This window comes from Ammospiza nelsoni, chromosome 8, assembly GCF_027579445.1.
Source record: "Ammospiza nelsoni isolate bAmmNel1 chromosome 8, bAmmNel1.pri, whole genome shotgun sequence".
Taxonomy (NCBI): domain Eukaryota; kingdom Metazoa; phylum Chordata; class Aves; order Passeriformes; family Passerellidae; genus Ammospiza; species Ammospiza nelsoni.
Window position 1 is genome coordinate 7498070 of NC_080640.1, and position 21705 is coordinate 7519774.

At 36.9% G+C, this 21705-nt stretch overlaps 1 protein-coding gene across 3 annotated transcripts in view; it reads right to left on the reverse strand.

Moving 5' to 3' along the window:
- Positions 1–21705, reverse strand: part of ATRNL1 (attractin like 1) — a 428690-nt gene that overhangs the window by 121019 nt on the left and 285966 nt on the right. The gene's annotated exons all lie outside the window — the stretch shown is intronic.

Here is a 21705-nt window from a genome sequence, read left to right on the forward strand (position 1 = left end):
AAAACCAGAGCCTCTCTAAACAATGCAATTCACCCATTCATTGAATATTCTTGAAGGTTCTTACTGCCACATTCCATCAACAGAAGTTACATGGACTTACACACATCTGTGTGGATCACTGATATTTTAGTTAGAAACACAGTTTAATTCTCTTCCTAATTCTTAAGTTCTCATTTTCAAACTGAATTATATGTAGTGATACTGTAATGAAGCCCTGATTATTCACTTCAATTTGCACAAGACAAAGCTTGCCTTCTCTGTAAATTTTGTCATTGTAACTCTTGGGGTTGAAAATCTCTTCAGATTAAATTGGCTATTTATATGGCTGGAAAGGAGAGCAATTTCTCATTTACATGTTGAATAAACTATTTGACTTGTTTAATTTCCAAATCAGCTGCTTTCACTGGAAAGGCTGATCACAGTCATTAAACCTTTTTGTTGGGTTTTAGGTGAAATAAGCTCACTATTCCATGACTGCATGAGGTACAGTGATTTTAAGAGATGGATAAAAGCTGGCATAGGAAACCAAGCAGCAGGAATAGCCATGGTTCTGACAGAATCTGACAATCTGAATTCAGTCACTCCCTCCATCATGAACTTCCTAAACAATCATTTCCCTCTGCTTCATTTCCCACCGTACTAAGTGGAAAGTTCCAGGACACAAGAGTGCACTCAGGTAGGCAATGAGATATTACAATGATGGACATAGTATAACGTGCTATTTGCACTGCAAAATAGAGTCTGTGAAAACTTCCTGAGATACCAGGGCCTATTCCTTATCACTTTCTTGTAAAATTGCCTGAAGAAAAGGTGCTCTCAGGCGTGTGCAAAGATCTGTCATGGGAAAAAAAATGAGAGGAGTTATACTTTTTGTCCTAGCTTTATACTGAATAAAATGAAGGGCTATTTAAACTAGACATAGTCCAGCAAACAACAGCTAAGACATACTTAAAATACAGTGTACACATCCCCAAAAAATAACAGTTCCAAAAGGTCAAGTTTTTATGTATCCCTTTTGGAAACCAAATACCAGTCGTCTGCAATTTCCCTTGAACAAATCAAAAATGAGAAAAAAAGATGAGCCCTGAAAAGGTCATTTTTTTGCTAGATCCAAGGAACAGATATTTAATGTATTGCACATTAGCAAGCAAAGAGCAAAATGTGAATCTGCTGTGACTCCAGCTTTTGGAACTTTGTGGATACTGGAATAGAATTCCCATCTCTAGAACACTGAAAGGGGCACTCTGGGTGCTGCTCATTTGCCAGCAATTTATGGGGGATCATGTTACAACACGGTTTTGTTTGATCCTTCATATTTTTTCCCTAAAGAATATGTTGGCATGGGAGATTTTTTGGGTGCTAAGAATCAATAATAAACTCAAAATTCAATTTCCTGCTTTAAAATTTAAGTAGAGCTAAACAAGACAAAATCCTATTATCACTTGCACTTGGATCACAGTGAATCCATGTTGCACATTTACACAGATCTGTAACTATGAACATTTTAAAGGTTCCTGAAGATACACTTAAGTCTTTCAGTGGGTTTTGCTAATCCCAGAATTGTGCCCTTATCCCAAATCGAGTGGGCTTAAAAAATCCTTTCAGCAAACTGTTGAATATTTTGCTGTTAGCTATCACAGCCATTTTCAGTTGACAGAAATTTTCTAAAAATGCTTGTTCTGCAAAGTAATTCTGTGCACAGAGAAGAGACAGGTCAACTAATTGTAGATGTTGAAATGTTTCCAGAGAAAACATTCTGTATTTGCCTATTTGTTTATGAGTGAATATATTAAAATATGTCTTCAAATTATTTCAGAATATGAAAGGGAGAGTCAAGAATTGTATGGTGCAAACTACCCCTTGGAACTCTGTAATCTACAATGGTGCCACATAAATACTGCTTTCAGAAGGTTTTGTAAAGAACTGCTTAAAAATGCAACTACAATTTTTATGAGTGAAATAGCCACAGTGGGAAACTTCCTAAAAATAACAAAATTTCAGTCCTTCCCATCAACAGTTGTTAAGCAATGGCCTTTTGACATGAGGCACCATTAATATTACCCATCATTATCATAACTGTTAAAAAACAGCTTTAGTTCTTATCTTAAACAACAGATTACGAGCTGGTAATTTTCAGCTCTTCCTAAAGTAATTCAAATTGCTTTAAAGATAGCAAACATGTTCTGATAAAGGAAACTGGGTTTAAGTGGTGCCCCATGGCACCACTTGGTCCACCCCTGTGCCTTGCTCCTACACAAGGGCAGTGTGATCATGATTCTTCTGGCAGATGTATGTTTTTTAAAAAGGTCACAGTGGTTCCACAGTTCCTCTAGAAGTCCAGAACACTTAAATTGAACCTCCATGCTGAAATTTAAGCCAATGTCTGCAGTGGAGACCATTCTCTGTTTACAAGTGAGGAGAAATCTCCCCCAAAACTCTTGTGTGCTTTACAGGAGTTGTTCATAAATCTGAAGTTTCCCTTCAAACTTCTCAACTGTAAACAAACGTGGGTATGTAAATGTTATCTCACCACTCCTGCTCCCATCTGTCTCTTAAATCAACACCAGAATCAGATTCCAGCAGAAACCCACCTGATGCACCCTTCCCTTACAATGAACAACTTGTATCCAACAACTTCAAGAACACACTTTGACATTCACTTCCTATTTGTCTAAAATGTCTGTTAATCTGTTGTATCAAGAAGTAGGGTTTGGCTTGACACAACTTGTGCTTGAAAAAAATAACATTAAATGCCTCACTTCATTTTTTTTTCTACATTCCTACAGATCATGTAAAAATTGTTTATCCCAATACATTCCTAAGAATTCATGATAAATTGGCTGGTGCCTAATTGCCCAGCACTTCCTTTGCCCTCTTCATTTCTTAGATGGCAATTATCTCTGGTAGTACTGGAAATCTCAGAACTCTGACAGGCTGTGGAATCACTTAGGAGTATGTGCTTAGCCAATTCTCTACATAGTCTTAAAATAAATTTAACCAGGTTTTGATATCTGAAAATAATCAGCAAGCATTCTCCTACACATTTTTCTACTTTACTGGTTGATATTGTACCCCATTTTAACTGTAGGTACTTAAGAACTTTTTAAAGAGGCCATAACTAAAGAACTTTTAAAAAGAGACTACTCCCTAGCACAGAGAAAGTCTGAAAAAAAGCAGTGTACATACTGTTACTTTAAAGAGAAGCTAAAGTGCAGGACATGTATATCTTAATTTGCAAACAATGTCAATGCATTTTTTAACCTACATGACAGAAAAAGGGTAGACACAATTTTTTTTTTCTTTTGTGAAGTGATGTGAAAAGTTGCAGTCCAAATTATAATGACCGAATTGGAGCTAGGCCAATTTATAAAAAGCTGAAGTGTCTGAAATGTACCTGGATGCCAGGCCCCGTAGTCACTTCAGGTGATCAAATATTCAGATTTTTTTTCCAGATGACATTGAATTCGAGGCCTATATTTATTTTTCTTCATTTTTAAATGAAATTCTAGCACGTACAAAAGTTAGAAAAGAAATAATAATGCTGAGCAGGAAAACTGGGCTGTATTCCAACAAAGATGAAGTTTGTCTTTATTATTACCTCTAATTCTTTAAAACCATCTATTATTTGAGATTACTGGTACACTGATAAAGTGGCTATGTAAATTAAACCTTTTAGGTGCAGCACCACTGACAATCACAGAATTATCCTAAAGTGATCCTTTAGAAGCTCCTTAAAGCATAAGTGACATCACCATTAAGGAAGTTAAACTGGTGATGTACTGACTCATGCCTTTAAATGCTTTCAAGCTTTATTCTTTAGAGTATTTAGCTGAATAACCATCACTGTCCCTGCCTTGCAGAGGGGACCAAAAAGAGGTACCTTGACCAGTGTCCCTGCCTGTGTCAGGATGGAAATGTCCTGACTCACAAGAATCCCCAGTGTGAGGAGCTGAATGGTCAAGCTACAGTACCTGGTGCTGCTCTCTTGGGGAGAGTCAAGGCCTTCCAGAAAATCCTTGCAAATTTTGACCCTGTGTTACAAGGTTGTTAACTCACTTTTCATTAAAATTAGCCTAAATTTTAGCTCAACCAGTGCATCTAGTAGAAGTCTTAATACCCAGTATCTTTCACATCAGCCATTCAATCAAATAATTAGTAAAGACAGTTTTAAGTTATAGTCAAGATCAGAAAAAAGTCTGGTCACTCCAAGTGTACACAAATTCCTTCTAACAAATCCCACCCACTTGGCATTTTCAGCAAGAAGGGGTTTGAAACTAGGATGGCCATCTGAAATCTGGGTGCTAGCCAAAGAAATATTTCAAACTTCACAGATTTGCTCACCAGACGTGGTACATTCAGGTCAGCAAGAATTTGGCACACACTTCTGGGGGGAATGGCATGTGGGCAGAGCCACCTCATGTTGTGCAGGGGAGCAAGAGGCTCTGAAACTGATGCAGTTCTGCTGTTGGATCAGAGTAATAATGTGAATTAAAGCAGCTCTCCTTTGGTCATGTTGCTTCTGTTTGAAACAACTGATTTAGCAGATGTGAGATGCTACACTTCTAATGGGGGCTGCTCAAGAATACTTGAACAGTAAAAGTTGATGGAAAAGCTTTCCACTCCTGCTAGAGAACTAAGAAATCAAGGCCACTGAATATCCCTTACCTTTGAAAGAAACCGAGGAACCGAGACAGTTCGCTCTGAGTTCAAATATCTTGAACAGGAAAGTACAAAAATCAAGAAACTGCTGAAACATCTAACATTTCTATGGAGAATTATTTTAAGAGTTGAGTTGCTACCTAGAAAGCTAAAGGGATGAGAACCTGTCTAATCTCCTAAAATATTTCAGCTCCATCAGAATTTCAGAAATAGAGGGTTTTCAAGCATAACTACACCAAAAAGTTTAAAATTCAGTTCTGAAATAAGAAGCACAGCAGTAATTCCAAGAGACTACCTTGGCAATATCCGTAGCAGCTGAAGTCAGGTTGCTATTCTATTAATCTTAATAATTTTGTGCACAACCCAGCTGCAAACAAGGAAATCTGACTTTCCCAGTACTGCTCCTACAAGGGATTGCACCAGCCTGTGTGTGTGCACACTCTACAGATTAGAAAGAAATACTGTGAAGAAGTTAATCCCTCACTGCTGTTACACTGAGACTTTCAATATAAAAGTGACAGAGTGTAAATCAAAGCACCCTGGCATTTTGAGCTCCAGTCAGAATGTTTCAAGAGAGAGAAGCGGGACGATTTAGAGTTCATCAATTATATCACATCAAATTAGCCTCTATCACAGGCTTGGCTCGACAGCTTTCATCTATTTTAATTTACAACAGAGAGGACGGCCAAGAACAAGACTGTGGCAATGACACAGTCAGAAGGAAGCACAGCACTTCGGTGTCACAGGAATGGAAGGCCTGTCTGAACGGCCACTTCAGCTGGGTCAAACACTCCAGCCATGTTTAGCTTCTTTCATTTGCTTTGATCCAACAACCATCACCCTCATTGAAGGAAGCAACGTACTCAACATATTTTTAGTAGTTCTGCAGTCACTGTCCTACAGACTCTGTTCTGTATACATCCACCCTACACAGTGATTTACCTTTGCAGTTAAATCCTTAAAATAGATGAGTAGACTCATGGAATGCCATTGTAACTGTATGTGGTTAGGACAGAGGCTACCTACCTTAAAGTAAAATCACTATCAGTAAATTGTTAGAATTTGCCTTCCAACTGACAGACTTTAAATTTGAATTTGCCATGGTTATTCGAAGACACTGACAATGCAATAACTTAAATCACAGTGAAGCACAGGAAAGCACTGAAGGACCTTGCACAGATGTAACATCACAAAACATTTTATATTAAGAATTCATCCCTTTGCTATGGATATGATCATAAGCACTGTGCATCATTTAAATTGTGGTTTAGAGGCTTAGGCAGATTCAAACAGAAAATGGGTCTCGTGTTAGCACTGCATAGTGGGGAATTTGCACAAAAAGGATGAAAAGTGAGCTTTACTGTTTCTACCCACAGTAAATCCTAAAAAAGAAACAAAAAGAAGACACTTTTCTACATAGCATTCAGTTTCCCTCTTCTCCTTTTTTTTTTTTAACAGAAGAAAATGAATGAAGGAATTTTAAAATGCATATATTGCAATGATTACTTCACCAGAATGAGCAGGGACTTCCAAAAGTATATTTCCACAGAGGAATTGTGCACTGTGCACATTGGAATTACATGCACATCGCTTTTACCTACTTTCCTCTAATATGGCCCATTTCCAAATTAAATAGTGCAAGCTTTAGGCACGTCAAGGTCATCCCTCCCATTCCTTTACTTCCTCCCCAAGCTTGACTTTACTGGTAGGATTTTAAGTAGTGAACTACTAATAGGACTACTACTAATAGGATTTTTATGGCAGTCTTAAAGGGTTTTTTAAATAATTGTATCAGATTAAAATGCCTAGGGACAAATAAATTATCAGAATTCCTGACTGCTACTTTTTAGAAACTTTCATATGATATTAGGGGTGATGAGTTGGAGCAAAAACTTAAGAGACAAGATTATCTTTTACCTCAAATCTTAATTGGCTCCTTTTTTATATGCAGTCTTGTACAGTCTGTATAAAGAGTAAATAAATAAACCAGAATATATTCATGACGTTCCTCTCACAAAACTGAAAACATCAGACATTTTTATGTTCTGCAACAGTAAGTCACTTTCTGCATAGGAATTCTTTACCTGCATTAGAGAGAGCCCTAAATTTTTTAACAATGTGGACTTGTCTTCTGCTATTGCTTCCAGCTGGATTGGTTTAAAATGTCAGGGAACCTGCTATGTGTTAGTAGCTTTTTTATATGGGCATCTGCTAAATGCTTTCAAATCTACACCACCATAATATGCGACAGCTGGAATTTCATTAATTGAAATTTATTTACCAAGAAGAATAAAAAGCCAATAACATCCTTAATTGTGAGACAAAAGGAAACAAAGATATTATCTATGAGTTAAAGGTGCCACACATCTCAATGATTTCCCTCAGCAGACTTTTATTTATCACAGTGCATGCAAAGCAAGGGTTTGCCCTCAGGAGCTCCTCAAAAAGAGCAGGACAATGATGATTTGGCTGATTAATTTTCCCTACTTATTTGGAATGGAGGGAAGTATTCTGAAATGTAATCTTCAAACCCTTCAACATGAGTTTTGATTTTCTTACTTGGGGCTGTGGTGGTTGGTTGATTATTAACAGGGAAAAAGATATTACTTGATTATGTGAACTTTGAAATTTAAATAGATATGTTTTAACCAACAAATATGAATTCATGAATTTATATTCTCTCTCCCATTTAACTGAGGACCAGCAAACCTCTATTTTCATCTGGGTAAGGATCTCACTCCATATCAGCTCTAGCACAGGTTCAAAATGCCAAATGACAGCAGGGAAGCCTGGGACACTGCAGAGGAGGCAGCTCTTTTCTGTGCAGCAAAGATGAGGCTCCTGTCAGTGAAGGTGAGCTGAAAGACCACAGAGGTGTGAAGTACAAGAGCAGTGCTGGGATGTGATGCCCTGAAAGGATTCTCTGATCCTTCCCTGCCACACATAAATGAGGTGGGCTACAGAAGCCATTGAAGGAGAAATTTCTGGACAATGCTCCCATTGCAGTTTCCCTGCACCTGTGGAGAACTTTCTCCACCAGTGCTCAGAGCTTAAGACAAACTATTAATATTTGGCACTGGTGATCTTGTGCACTGCTAATAGGTCCCAAACCCTCAGCTAAGGCCATCAGGAGAAGAGAAGGATGCTTTTCCTCACCAGGTCAGGAGAGGCTTGGAGCATCTCATGGAGTAAGATCTTGCTTTGATTGCTCAATATAGCCATTCTTTATGCCCACACTCCATACCAGTGTGGAAAATCCAGTTTATATAGAGGCAGGCAGCTTGGCAGTACTGGGATACAGGGCTGAAAGACCAGCATCTGCTATGATTGTTCCTATGTGATTTTTCCATAACATTTGTATTAGGAGAAGGCAACGTGAAAATCCAGCAGCAAAGACACCTTGATGACAGGCAAAGGGAGACTGAACAGTCCCACTCAGTGGATTATTAAACTGTGTTACCAAATTAAAAATATACACAGACATAGGTTACTTTAACCACATCTTGTCCTTCATGTCCTGTATGGCCATTTTTGAGGATCAGCGCACAGGAGCTACTTTTACTTGGGCAAGTAGCTCCAAACAGGTCCCTACAAATAATTTGGATATTTTTGGTGATGGATTATATTATTTTTTTCAAAATTCTACCTGGTTCAAGATTCAAAGAATCATATTATCCCCACAGGTAATTTTTTCAACATTTTATGAATACTCAGGGGAATTAGAAAAAGTTCTTATAGTTTGTTTTATGATAATTTTTATTTTTAGCAGGAAGTTACAATTGCTAACATCCATGATTCAAATACAAAAATCCACTCTACATAAGAACTCCTAAGTGGCTGTTTGACATTTACTCTTCTGTCTGTGCTCAAACACAAAAGGTGGGCAAACAGCACTAAAAAATTTGGTTTCATACAGGGATAATCTAGCACCTACAATTTATTAATTGTAAGAACACAGCCTTATTAGAAAATGATTAAATTTTTAAAGAGGATTTGAATAATTGCCTTATTTTCTATTTTATCAGCATTTTGATTCCCTTCTGTTTAAATTCTGATGAATGAGTCTTATGATTTCAACAGTAAAAGTTTGCTTGCAGTTATATTTCACTGGCCTTTAAAATAACGTGCTTTCATTCCTGTCCTACAGGCAAAAGTCATTTCTGAGTTTCTCAGTTTTTGATGGAGGGAAATTTTGACCTAATTTTCTGAAACTTTAAAGGCAAAAGATGTCAACTATTCTTAAACACATTTTTTTTGAATGCAAGTGCAATAAAAGGTACTTCAATAAAAATCAAGATATGAAAATAGTGGTTTATCAAACTATTTTTTTTTTGCAATTGGCACCAGTCACATCCAAAAATCCTCCCTTAGGCTGTACCAACATTTTAGATATACTGTGAATATACCAATTAAAACAATTTGGGACTATTTCTGTTTTTCTCTATTACATCAGTTGGTATCAGAGTCCAAATTTCTAAAATATTCACTCTAAATTGTCTTCTTGTCTGTCATATCTCTGCCTCTGCTGAAAATAAATTAAGTCCCTTTTTGAAAACCTACTATTTCTGACAATCAGTTTACACATGTTCCAGCATGGTTTTAAAAAAATGTTTTCATTTTAAAAAGTCTGTCTTGATTACAAAAGTACAGATTATATGGTTTAGTGCCATATTTAGAAATGAATGGTTTTTACCTGAATTAGTCCAGAGAAAAGTCATTGAGAGAAATCATTGGAATTCACAGATGCTGAAACACAGCTTGAGCTACTTACTCCTCTTTTCTTCACTTATATTCAATGAATCAAGGCTTACTGCAGCTGAGTATCACAATTATTATTATTAAGTCCCTGCATTCTAAACCACTTACTCACCCAGCAGAGATCAGGTCCTTCCCTAATCAGGTCCTTCAGAGTTTTCAGAAAACAGGGATCACGGCGTGACCCACACTGAGAATGAGCTGACACCACTCAGACTGACAAGATCCAAGTTATGTTAAACCAGGATGGCATTGCATAACTTGTCAGTGAAAAATCCCCCTTGTTTAGTTCTCACTTAATGAGAAATTCTGCTTTGTTTTCTGATACATTTAAAGTTCTGTGTCTGAAGATATTTTTGCCTTCAGTCATGCATAGACAACATGGAGACAAGTGGATTTTATTCTACAGTTTGATTCCCCCTCTCTTGAGCATTAACACAACAAAGTATTTAACTAGTTAGAGGGATTTGCATAAAGGAACACTCTGCAGTATTTAGGAGTGGATAAAACACAGTTAATGCTCACAGAAGAAAAATGCTTCCTTTACATTTTCATCCACTACCTGTATTGCATATATAAATAGTTTGATTTGGAGTAACTAAATTATTTTAAAATTCCTTGTATTCAATCTAATGCAAAATGTATATATGAATACAGTTATCTAAGCAGCCATACCAGCATTTACTGCAACCACAAGTAGGAAAGGATGGCAGGATATTGGCATTTTCTTTCCCACAGTGTACAGGGGGTTGTTTCAGATATTGAGCTAGTTCAAACATATAAAACATGATTTTCTTTAGAAAGTTAAAGTAAGGCTTACACAGAATGAATGCAAATAATATACATACATATAGGTGTCCCAAATTTAATGTATTCTATTTAATTCCAATGCATATTAGACTTTCACAGCTGAATGAAGAGGACTTTAATACAGCTGGAAAGTGAACTGAAGAATCCTGCTGGCTACAGACTGCTGGACAAGCCAAGAGACCTGTAAGCCAGTTTCCTCTTCTGAAAGAAGTGTCAAAATACACAACAGAGAGCTACCTGGAATTACAGCACCTTCTGAACATTTCAGAGATCAATGCTCACCTGGCCCAAAGCAAAATAATTCCATTTTTCACTCACTCATTGGAAAGCTTCCCTGAAATATCTCATTTCTCATACAAAGCTGACATTTAGATAAAGTAGCATTTTTGAAAAATGTGCTATTTAGCCTTAGCAACAAATAATGAGAAACATTTAGTGTAGGGATCATTGCCATAATTTCAAGGATTTTACTAATTCTAGACATAGATTAAAGTCATTCAGAAATGTTTTTGATCCTGCTGTACATCAAAGAATTACATGAGTTTTTAAGCAGAGAATAAACAAAACTGAATTGTGTGAAGTAAAACACAGCCATGATGAGAGAAGACACACAGTTTACCGAATTTACTCTGGGATTTTTTTGCTAATCTTGTATTTCCAGACCATATTTTGGCCCTTCAACATACAAAATGCAGATTGGTAGCTGTGACTCATCTGCACAAAGCAGCTCCTTTGTTTTTCTCTCCTGGGGCACTCCTTGTCCAGAGGCAAACTCATTTCACATCACCTCAGCTGCCATTGGCAAACTCACCAGCAGTGCAGAATTATCAAGCTGTGATGTGCCATGAAGCAAAAACAGAGGCTGGACCTGCAGTTTACTATATGCAAAAAGGACTTCTAACACCACTTCACCTGGACATAAGTTATATTTACTCTTCAAAGAGTAAACCTCTATCTACCACCCTAATGTGGGCCATCCATTTCAGCTGCTTTTCTCAAAGAAAATTTTTTTCAGAGAAATGTAACCAATGATAGTACTATATATACACACACGGCTCAATCTAGCATACTTTTATAACAGTTTAATACAATTTCTAATAAAAGGTCCAATTTTTAACCACTTTCACAAACCAACCTGCACACCAAGTTGCCACTAACTCCTCAAACAACTGGGCATTAATTGTGGGCATATTGCTATTTCTGCTAAAAAAACCCAAGGCTATACGATGAAAAACTTTGCAGATTTCAAGACTTAGGATATGTGAAAGCCTCCTTAAATATCTGGATTTCCACAGAGGTGGTTTTGGAGGGCTGTGCTTTAGCTTGGTGCTGCAGACAATTGTACCAGTGCACAGAGCTTGGCTGCTGTGTCTCCTAATGCAAAATGACACGGTACATTATTTGCCACATCAGGAAAAGCAGAAACTATGCCCCAAGGCAGAACATCCTGAGTCATAATTATTCAATTACCATGTTTAAGATCATCCACTGTTGTGTGAGCACTGTGAAAACGAGGCATAATGAAGTGGGTTACACCAGGCCTGACATTTCACCCTTCTGTCTGATTGTGCTCGCTTTGGGGATTTAATTCAGTTCTGTTGTATCATTCTGTGAGGCTTATTTCTATCTCCATTTTAATATTAAACTAGAAAACATTTCTGCTTATATGTTATGGAAATATTTCATGCTACATTAAAAAAATATTTACAATCTATTCAAAGAGCACACTTAAAATATTTTAAGATATTTCAGATCTAGGGAGCTAGAGAAATAGAAAAATTATTAATTCATTATAATTATTATTATCAATGAAAACTGCACATACTGATCTGTACAATATTGCACATTTTTATTACAACACACTACTGTGAATACAATCATTGGGGAATGCTATGAAGAAGAGAATTTATGGAAAAATTAAAATTAATAAAAAAACCCCAACACAACAAGAAATATTATAACCACAGTAATGTTTCTGCAAAACAAAAGCAATAACAAATAAAAAACGAATGGAAAATGTTTACAAGGTTATTTCTCAGCTGCCCAGTAGTATAACAGCAGATTTTAAACAGATTTAATATTGTAACAGAATCCATGGGTGGCAAGACCTCAGCTAACAGCCCTGATGGAGCAGCCTGCAGGAAGGAACCCAAGCACAGCTCTGCAGCCATGGGGACTGGAGGGGCAGGAACCTTTCCCTCTGTCCCTCGAGCTGTCCCTCCTGCCCTCCCTTCCATGCAGATTCCAGAGGAACCTGGGCTTCAGCCATGATGTCTGCTCCCTGTCTCTTCTCCCTCAGAAGGGGCAGATGTGGGATGGTTTTGCTCCTTCCCTCAGAAATGGTGTAGGGACACTTCTTCCTGCACTCCTTCACACCTCCACCCCTCACAGTGCCCTCACAGCCACGATGCAGAGGCAGCAGGGGTAAAATCATGGAATCACAGAATATCCCAAGGTGGAAGAGACCAACAAAGATCACTGAGCCTGACTCCTGATCCTGCAGAGGACAGCCCCAGGAATCCACCACGTTCCTCTTTTCCAAACTGTCCTTGAACTCTGGGCAGCCCTGGGATGTGACCATTTCTTGGGGAGGTGTTCCAGTGCTCAGCCACACTCTGGGCGAAGCAGCTTTTCCTAATATCCAACCCAAACATTCCCAGACATAACTTCGAGTTTTTATGGATGGAACAAGCTGTGCACTCAGTGGTGGCACACTCCTTGGGTTGGTTCAGCAAATATTCCCTCAATTTTGGGGTAGAGACAACAAGAAGAGCATCCTGTGTTTGATCACACTTGGGAGTTGCCTGTTGGACTGTGCTGGTGGTGTATTCAGAACAAAAACAAAGGAGATTTACTCACCTTCATAAGAATGGATTAATAAGGAAAAAAATAGAAAAGCTAAAATTTCCCATTCTTTTCCTGCAACTACTTGAGAAAATAAATATGTATCATAAAAAATCATAATATTTTCTTCTTCATGGATAATTCTCAAATACAAAATAAAACCACTGAAAATATACAGAAGAATTCTAGAATGGCAAAATTTGTCCAGGATCCATATGCAGGCTATACCACAGCAGTAAATATTCCTCAATGCACAGAGATATACATGCACAGCACTAACTGGCTAAAGAAAATAAGATTTTAGTAAATTTAATCTGGTTTCTTCCTAGAAAGAAAGGGGGGGAAAACTACATGTATTTCAATTGAATGGTAAGTTAAGACTAAATGTACATATTCAGGTAGATGTCTCTATATTAAAGTAGCACAAAGGGTAAAGCCAAAAAAGGGGCTAAAAAGCAATTTAGCTGAGGAACAAGGATCCCAGGTATTAATGCACTCCCACAGATACGGCACAACTAGCACAAGCACAGAAGAATTCCTATGCAAACAGGGGAGGCAAGCTAGTCCTACTTTCCCTGCATATGAAAGGCAAACATAATATCATGGGATGAGTAAAAACCTCCTCACCAATTTTTAGAGTGAACGCTTTAAAAAACTCCCAGCATTTAAAATCCAGCACTCACGGTCCAGAGAAGCCAACTGGGACATGTTCTTAAACGTGACACGAGCCTTGCCTCTGACATTATCCTGTGAAACATTTACTCGGGGTCCGTGGCTTTTGATAACAGCTCAGCATACTGCTGCTCTTCTCCAATTTATTCTGCAAGTTTTTGATCTGCCTGCTGATTATCTCTGAGCCAGTGGTTCAGAATCGGAGCTTTTCCCTCCTGTGTATCACCACCAGCAAATTCCTAATGGAGAGAGGTCTCAGCGGATGATCCCTCAGCATCCCACGTGTTTCTAGCAAGACGGACTGCTACAGCAAAACAACAAATAAAGGCTTATATGCTGGAATTCACTGCTTGCAGGGATGAAAAAAATGACAGTTTTTATATGCAACTGAGAAATAAGATTCTTCTGATACCCAACACTGCTTTTAGATACTGAACTAAGCACAATGTACATGTGCTTGTCAAAGGACAGTGCTACATCAGCATCAGCAGGCAAAAACTTGAAGGCCTCCTTATTTTAGGACATGCTACACAAAAGCAGGGGACTGGCTAAAACCCTAACTATAAGAAAAAAAGATTGATTTGCATCTGCCTTAACTTTGGGAATGGGTGTGAACTCTGCCATGAAAGAGCTGCAGATGCTCCCAAGTTGTTGAAGAACAAATTGAAAAGGGAGAAATACTGGAATTATATTCACATTATGGTGTTGTGTGAAGAACTTCAATAACAGTAAGCTGATGGTGTGCCCTTGTACCATCCATTTTGTGGGACAATCAGTACTTATTTACACAGACTCTAGAGTAATTTGTGTGAAATGTAGTAATTCAAAAGAATTCAAAGCAGTAAAGGGCAACTAATAACCCACAGAGGCATTCCTCACTCACATACTTGCAAATGAAAAAAAAAAGTGAGTATTTGTAAAAGTAGCATTAAAAAGTGAATATTTGTAAAAGGAGGAGCAGCATCCTCCTACTTTTCAAAAACTGGAGTACTAGCACAAAGGCAGGCATCAGAAAAAGGAATAGACTAAGGCTGCAATAATAGGTCAGTACTTTTTATTTTGGCAAAGCCTAATGATTACAATTTCTGCTGATCTCCACTGTATATTATCATTTGTTCTTTTTCATTAGATTTGCCTCAACAGCAGTAGCAAAATGGGAAGCAAAGTGTGAAAGCAAGAGAAACACAGTTCTAATAAAATGAAAGTAATTTCCATTTCACCTAACGTGTCTGTTAACAAAGCCCCTCCTCACGGATGTTGACTGCACATCATCCATTTGCTGTAAAGTTGAATTTAATTGTATTATTATTTTTATACACAGTTTATTGCCTAAAAGCCATGAGCCAGGACTTCTCTGCATTAGCTGTTGTGCAAACAGAGGAAAGAAAAGAGGGGTTTATGGTCCAGAGAGTTTATAATATAATTTTTAATTTTTGATGAAGAGTAAAAGATAATCTGAATGAGGCATTCAGGCATTAAAAGAAAAAAATTTAAAAAGCATTTAGCTGTATAATGCAGCTCCTGTTACAATTCTCAGACAGACTTCAGATAATACCATTACCAGATATATTGAACATTGCTATAAAGTGACAGTAAAGACGATGAAAATCTCTTTAGATATAAGTGCCTGAACTGCTAACCTCAAAGGAATAATGTCTATTTATAAGAGAAGTCCAATTTCCCACCAAAAAAAGGTGGTATCAGGATTAAAAAAAAAAAAGTGCAGCCAAAAAAACCCCCACACACAGACAACAGACTGTAAATTACTAACATCCATTAAAATAAATGTTTTTTCCTATAACTGCAGAACTAATTTCACTCCAAACTAAAACAGAAGTAGTAATTACCATTACTGCTCAACTGCTATTTTCTGGACCCAGAGTTTCCCTGAAGGTTCTGGTTTGCTAAAAAAGAAATCTGGTGTTGTGTCTGTGCTTTTCCAGGAGTAGAAGTATTGATTCATTTCCCTCTGCCTTCCCAAGATCTTTATTTGCTGCCTTTAAAGAACAATTTGGAATTCAAAACACAATGAACTATCCCTGTATCAGCAATTTTCTAAGTTACTAAGAAGGTACTCAGGTAAAATACATTATCAAAAGTTCCATATACTGGCATACTATGTTTATATAATTTGAAAACATTGAAAACAAGGTAGATGTTATTTTATCATAAAGTGTGATGGCAGCCATTACTCAGATCTATTTATTGTACTGATAGAGCTAAACAAGTATTCACCAGTATTGAACTTTAAATATAATACTGGATTTGGACTCTGCTATAAGCCAATAACCAGATTCCCAAATTAATAACTACTGCAGAAGCCAAATGCAACTACAGAAATCTTGCAAGTCATGAAATTGAATTTTAAACGTCTTTCACCAGAATTTGAAATTCTGACAGATTCAGTTTCAAAAATAACTCTGCTCTTAAAAGAAAATATTTATGGTCTACTTCTGCTCCCTCATAATGAATATCAACATTTAACTCATTAAAATATATCCTCAAGATTAATTTTAAGAGGAAGTAAATTGCTTACATGGTCTCTACTCCCATTAAGTAATCCTTTGAACAAAAAAGGGAAAACAGAAATTCAGGAATTAAAAAAGTAATACCAACTTTTAAAACTATGGAAGACAGAACTGATTATTAATACAATTAATATTAATTTAATAACCAACCATTTTTCAGTATGAGCATACAATAGTTTTGAGATTAATCTTTAAAGTTACTTTAGGATTTAATAATTATATATAAATGAAAATTAACATGCAGAGTGCTAGGTGATATCATCTGAGTCTGTTACTCAGCAGAGCAGAAAAATATCAAGAAAAAATTGCCCTGAAAACTCCCATTTTAATTGCTCTGCACAGCCCTGAGTTTGATGCCTCTAATATTAAGGACCAAATTCAATTCTCTTGAATTGAAGCAAAATGGATCAGGCTGATCATAAAGAAATTATAAGCACTGAGCCAGGTTATGCTAAAGCAACTTCAGAACAAATGAGGACAATTTTACTCTATCCAATGACAGTGAAAGAAACATATCAGATGTTCAGCACTATAAGAATATTTATGCTCAGGAAGGAGACAGGGGGAAGTTGTTCAAGGTTGGAGTGGATCAGGAGAGCCATGAGAGCTGGGAGAGGCATCAGGCACTGGAACACACCACAGCTTTCAGTTTATACAGAAAAGGATCTGTATTCTGCTGCTTTCCACACCACAGACATAATTACAGATAACACTGGGCTGCCATACACAGATTTTTCTAATATCTCCTTCTTTTGGCACATTTTTCTCCACCTCCCATCAACTTTTCACCTTAGAGAACCAGCTACAGCCAAAAGATACAAAGTCAGTTTACATACACACAGGCTTTTTGTATTTAAGAACACCCCATGAACTTTCTAAGATATTGCGTTAAGTGTCCCCTTATACCAAATTCTGGAGAAAAATTATTTTATAGACATCATTCCCCCCCAGGATCAGATTGATTTAAAACCACACCACAACCTCCCTTCAGAGTGCTCAGGTTGTAAACTTGCTTGTATTGGTTCTATCAAACATCTCATGCCATGTCTAATCGGTGATTTAAAAAGTATTTGACCAATTTTCATAAACTCAGCATCTCTGTGTTAATAAAGAGTTGTTTAAATCAATCAGTGCTGTAATGGAGGATGAGCATCAATGAGAACTCCAGGAGTGACTCTTGTCTCTTTGTGATAATTATATATGTTCATTTCATTATATGTTGTTTGTCATGTCAGAATACAAGTACTGGCTACAGAATAGTAAATCTGGGCCTGAGTGATTCTTAAATGTGCTTTAAGTTTCACTGTATGAGAAGTATCGTTGCATTTATTTTTTTCACCTGAGTGCCTGTTGTATAAAAGCTAATTTTGTATGTCTATAGTCCTTGTAGAAAAAGCAGTTTTAACTTTTTAATAGTTTCATAAAGGGAGAGAGGGAGAAATAAAAAGATACATTACACAAAAACCCAGAGATCTCTTTTTTAAATACAGAAGATGCCACTCCTTTCTTTTATAGCATAGCATAAAGTTGATTTAAGAGATTTAATTTTAGACTGGAAATCATTTTAGATCCTAGACAAGGGACAGGTATTCTTTAAGCCCATTGCATAAAATGTACTGGGTATGGTGCCTTGAAAAAATAACAGGGAAAGTGGATCTTGCCAGGATGAACATATTACATTGGCATGAGAAACAGGACAGAACAATGCAGTTGACACCAGCTTAGCATCTGGGGTTAACCACCAAAAACAATGCATTGCTTATTAGGATCTGACTGAAAAGCTGAGCCTCTGTCCTGGGCCACATGATTCATTTGCTTAAGCCAAGCAGGCTCTTCATCAGCTGTCCTGCCTTATGTTCTGATTTCCCTGGAAATGCATGGTAATGAAAGTCCTTCTAACAGATGTTTCTTTAGACTCATTAACTTCTGAATCTTCTTGTTCATTTTTTACACCAAAAGTTAGTTTATTAGAACAAACTATTAGGGGAAAACAGAAAAACACAAAGAGCTTTTGTCACGTTACTTAACTCCAGATACTGATACAGAGTGAATACATGCAGATGCTAATAAAGTATTATTATTACTCAGAAATTGTCTTAAGCAATGAGGGAGTTCGCCAAGTCTCAAGAGACAAAGATATCCTGGTGTGGCCTCCAGCAAAACATCATAAATCATCCCTTCCCAAAGACTCCAGTAGAAACTGTCCTGGTTACTGACAATAACTAAAGGCACAAAGCACTTTGATCATGCTTCCTGAGGGAAAGTTATTTAGTGAGCTAAAATTACACTACAGGACTATATAAATAGTGTTGCAGCAACCAGCTCTAAGGAAAATGTTAGTCTTGATGAATTCATGAACCATGACTGAAATGAAAAACTATCAGAAGAATGAAACACAGCTATGAAGAGGATTTACTTTATGATACATAGAACATCATAAGTGGCAGACATTATATATATATATATATATATATTTACACATATATCTATCTTAGGCAAGTAGTGATTCTTGGGGATGGTGCTGTGCAGGGCCAAGAGCTGGACTCAATGATCCTTGTGGGTCCCTGCCAACTCAACTATTTGGACTTATTTGTGGAATTATTACCTGAAATTCTGATAATAAGGGATGATACAATTTATTTTTTTAAATAAAACCAACCAAAACTTCTCTGCAAAGGTATGTCATGACTCTTCACTACCATGTACAAATTCTGAACAGTTCCACATTGATATAAGTTCTAAGGGTTTTCTAGTATTTTAATATAAGAAGTGAGATTAAATGAAATAATATTCTGGTATGAATCAGAATATTCTGATAATAATAATCTGATATTCTGATATGAAACAGTATCTTCCCTAGCACGGAGACTTTTAAAATCACATTTGTACTCCTATAAACCCCCAGATTAAAAAAAAAATTCACATCATCTTACATGCCATCTTTGAAGACTGATGGTAACATGAAGCTATAAGTTACAAAAACAAAAAGAAAAGGTATCTTTTCCAACTAAGCCATGTAGTAGATTTAAAAAAAAATTATTAAAAAAGAAGCCCAGCTTTAAAATGTGAAATATCAACAGGTCAAATGCAGCGACAAAAGCAACCTTTGTCACTGGCTTCAGATCTTCTAATGGAAACCAACACTAGACGCAGCTTATAAGTTTTAGTTCTAACATAATGTCCTTCCAAGCAGAATGGCAAGAATTACTGATAAATAAGGGAGATTTATGAGTTGAGAAGAACAGTTAAAGGATATATCATCAGAGGTAACCTATGACCTCTGGTGAAAATATTCCACAGGCTTCTGAATTGATTGTCAGTCAAGTTTTTATTTGGATACAAAAAGTGAAAGAAAAAAGGCTTTTCAACAAATAGTAACTTCCTTTTCTATCTTGTGTTTTGGTTTTGTTTACCATCTGGACTGTCATACAATTGCATGTACCTGACAGTTTCCTAACATTTTATTATAATAAGCAGCTGTAGGATGTGCTTCACCCCCCAGCAGGGCAGCAGCTTACTGCATTTCTTTACAAAGCAAACTGAAGTATTTTGCAAGCAAGAAACAGTTCTATGTATATCTGATAATCGTGAGTAAAGGTGACAAAAGACTACGTGGGTGAATGCCGTGATGCATTTTGGAGTCACATAATAATTTCTGCATGTTTAAGTCTTGCTAAACAATCAGCATGGTTTGTTTCACACATTTACATGGGGTGTGTGTTCCCACCCTGAACAAAGCAGCATTGTGTTATCCTCAGTTACTAAGAATCACATGCAGAAGCATTCTTGCTTGAATGAGCTAGCAGGAGATGGTGGGCCACATGTTTTCCTTTGAAATACACACACTGATCACACAAAAATCCCAAATCTTTTACTGTGTGAGTTGATCATCAGCTCACTGGTCAGATTATTGGGTGAATTTAAGACAAGGAAAACAAATGAGTTCTGTGTCCTGGGGCTTACTCACACTCTCAAGACACCGAGTTCATGGAATTACAAAACTGTTATGCCTGCCAATGACACTGCAGCACGTGAGCAGTGCTAAAAGGAAAGGCTGAAATAGCCCCTTCTTTCACCACTCCTGCAGAACATCTGACTGTTGCACTCACTGTGCAAATCTGGGTCTGGTTATATGCAGCTGTCAAACATCTTTGCAAGGACAGACGACGGATTTCAATTAGTTTGTCCCACCTTCTTTTCAACTAAAATAGAAAAAGGCATTCACATTTCATAGTAAAGAACAAAATTTCAATTAAAAAAAAAAAATCAAGCAGACCTCATTTTAAGGGCAATTATTACAAAATTATGTCTGTCTGATTAGCAACCCAAGCTTTTATGAGTGAAAATAATGGAAACACCAGTTTAAGTGCAACTCTGAATATCAAATGTCCACAAAGTAAAACATCCCTAGTGAGGGACAGCATTGTAATGGCAGCACTTTAAAGTACCACTTAAACAACCCAATTTAATGTCCTTAGCACCAAGTATCTTACAGACACAGAAGTAAAAAAACAAGTCCTGCCTGAAGGAGCTCCCAATATAGGTATAAATCCTAGAAAACAGGTGAATATCACAGGATGTTGGTCAATGGACAACAGTTTGGCAGAGTTACCAAAACTGAGTCACAAAAGCATCAAAGTACACTGTAGCTAAAAAAGTAAATTTAACATACATTGTGCCTAGGGACTGTTCAGAAGAAACTCTTTCTGCTTTTTCTTACAGTAGAATAACTGTAGAGGCTATTAAAACATAACAAATGTACATATTTGGGAATTCTTACTCTACTCGAAATTTCCTCTTTGCTTGAACGTGAGTGCCACTGATCAGTCCCCAGACTAATATACACAGAATACACAATGTAAACCAGCAAGCCTCACTAGCACTAAAACCACTATACTAATACCACTACCACGTGCATGGCTATACAGAATAGAGAAGAAAAACATCTGTCTGCATTTCTTCCTCTTTTTATGCCATGTTATGTATTAGGCAAACGTGTGTGTGTTAAATTTCATTTTCACAGATAAATGTATAATACTAGGCTCTTAGCTTCACTGCCTTACAAAAAGTCCATCATTGAAGGGCAATAAATAAATGTAGGATTTGTTTAAAATCAGGCTGTGAAAACTGACAGAAACTTCCCTTTCAGCACACTTTGTAGCAGTAGGTACTGTGCTTGCAAACTTATCTTGTCTGGATAACTTCTTTCCTAGTTGCGGAAAGATTAAATAAAAATATACATTCCAACTTCCAAAGTAAACAGCCAGATATTTTCTCAGCTATTTCATTAAGGTAAAAACCTTGTAGAGGCATTCCTCAAAGGCATGGTTTAAATGGAAGTCATTTTAATGACAAAAGAAACTTTTCAGATCTGATATTTTAAGGACTAATTTTAAGCTATTCCTGGTATTTGTCTAAAATCACAAAGACTTCTGTA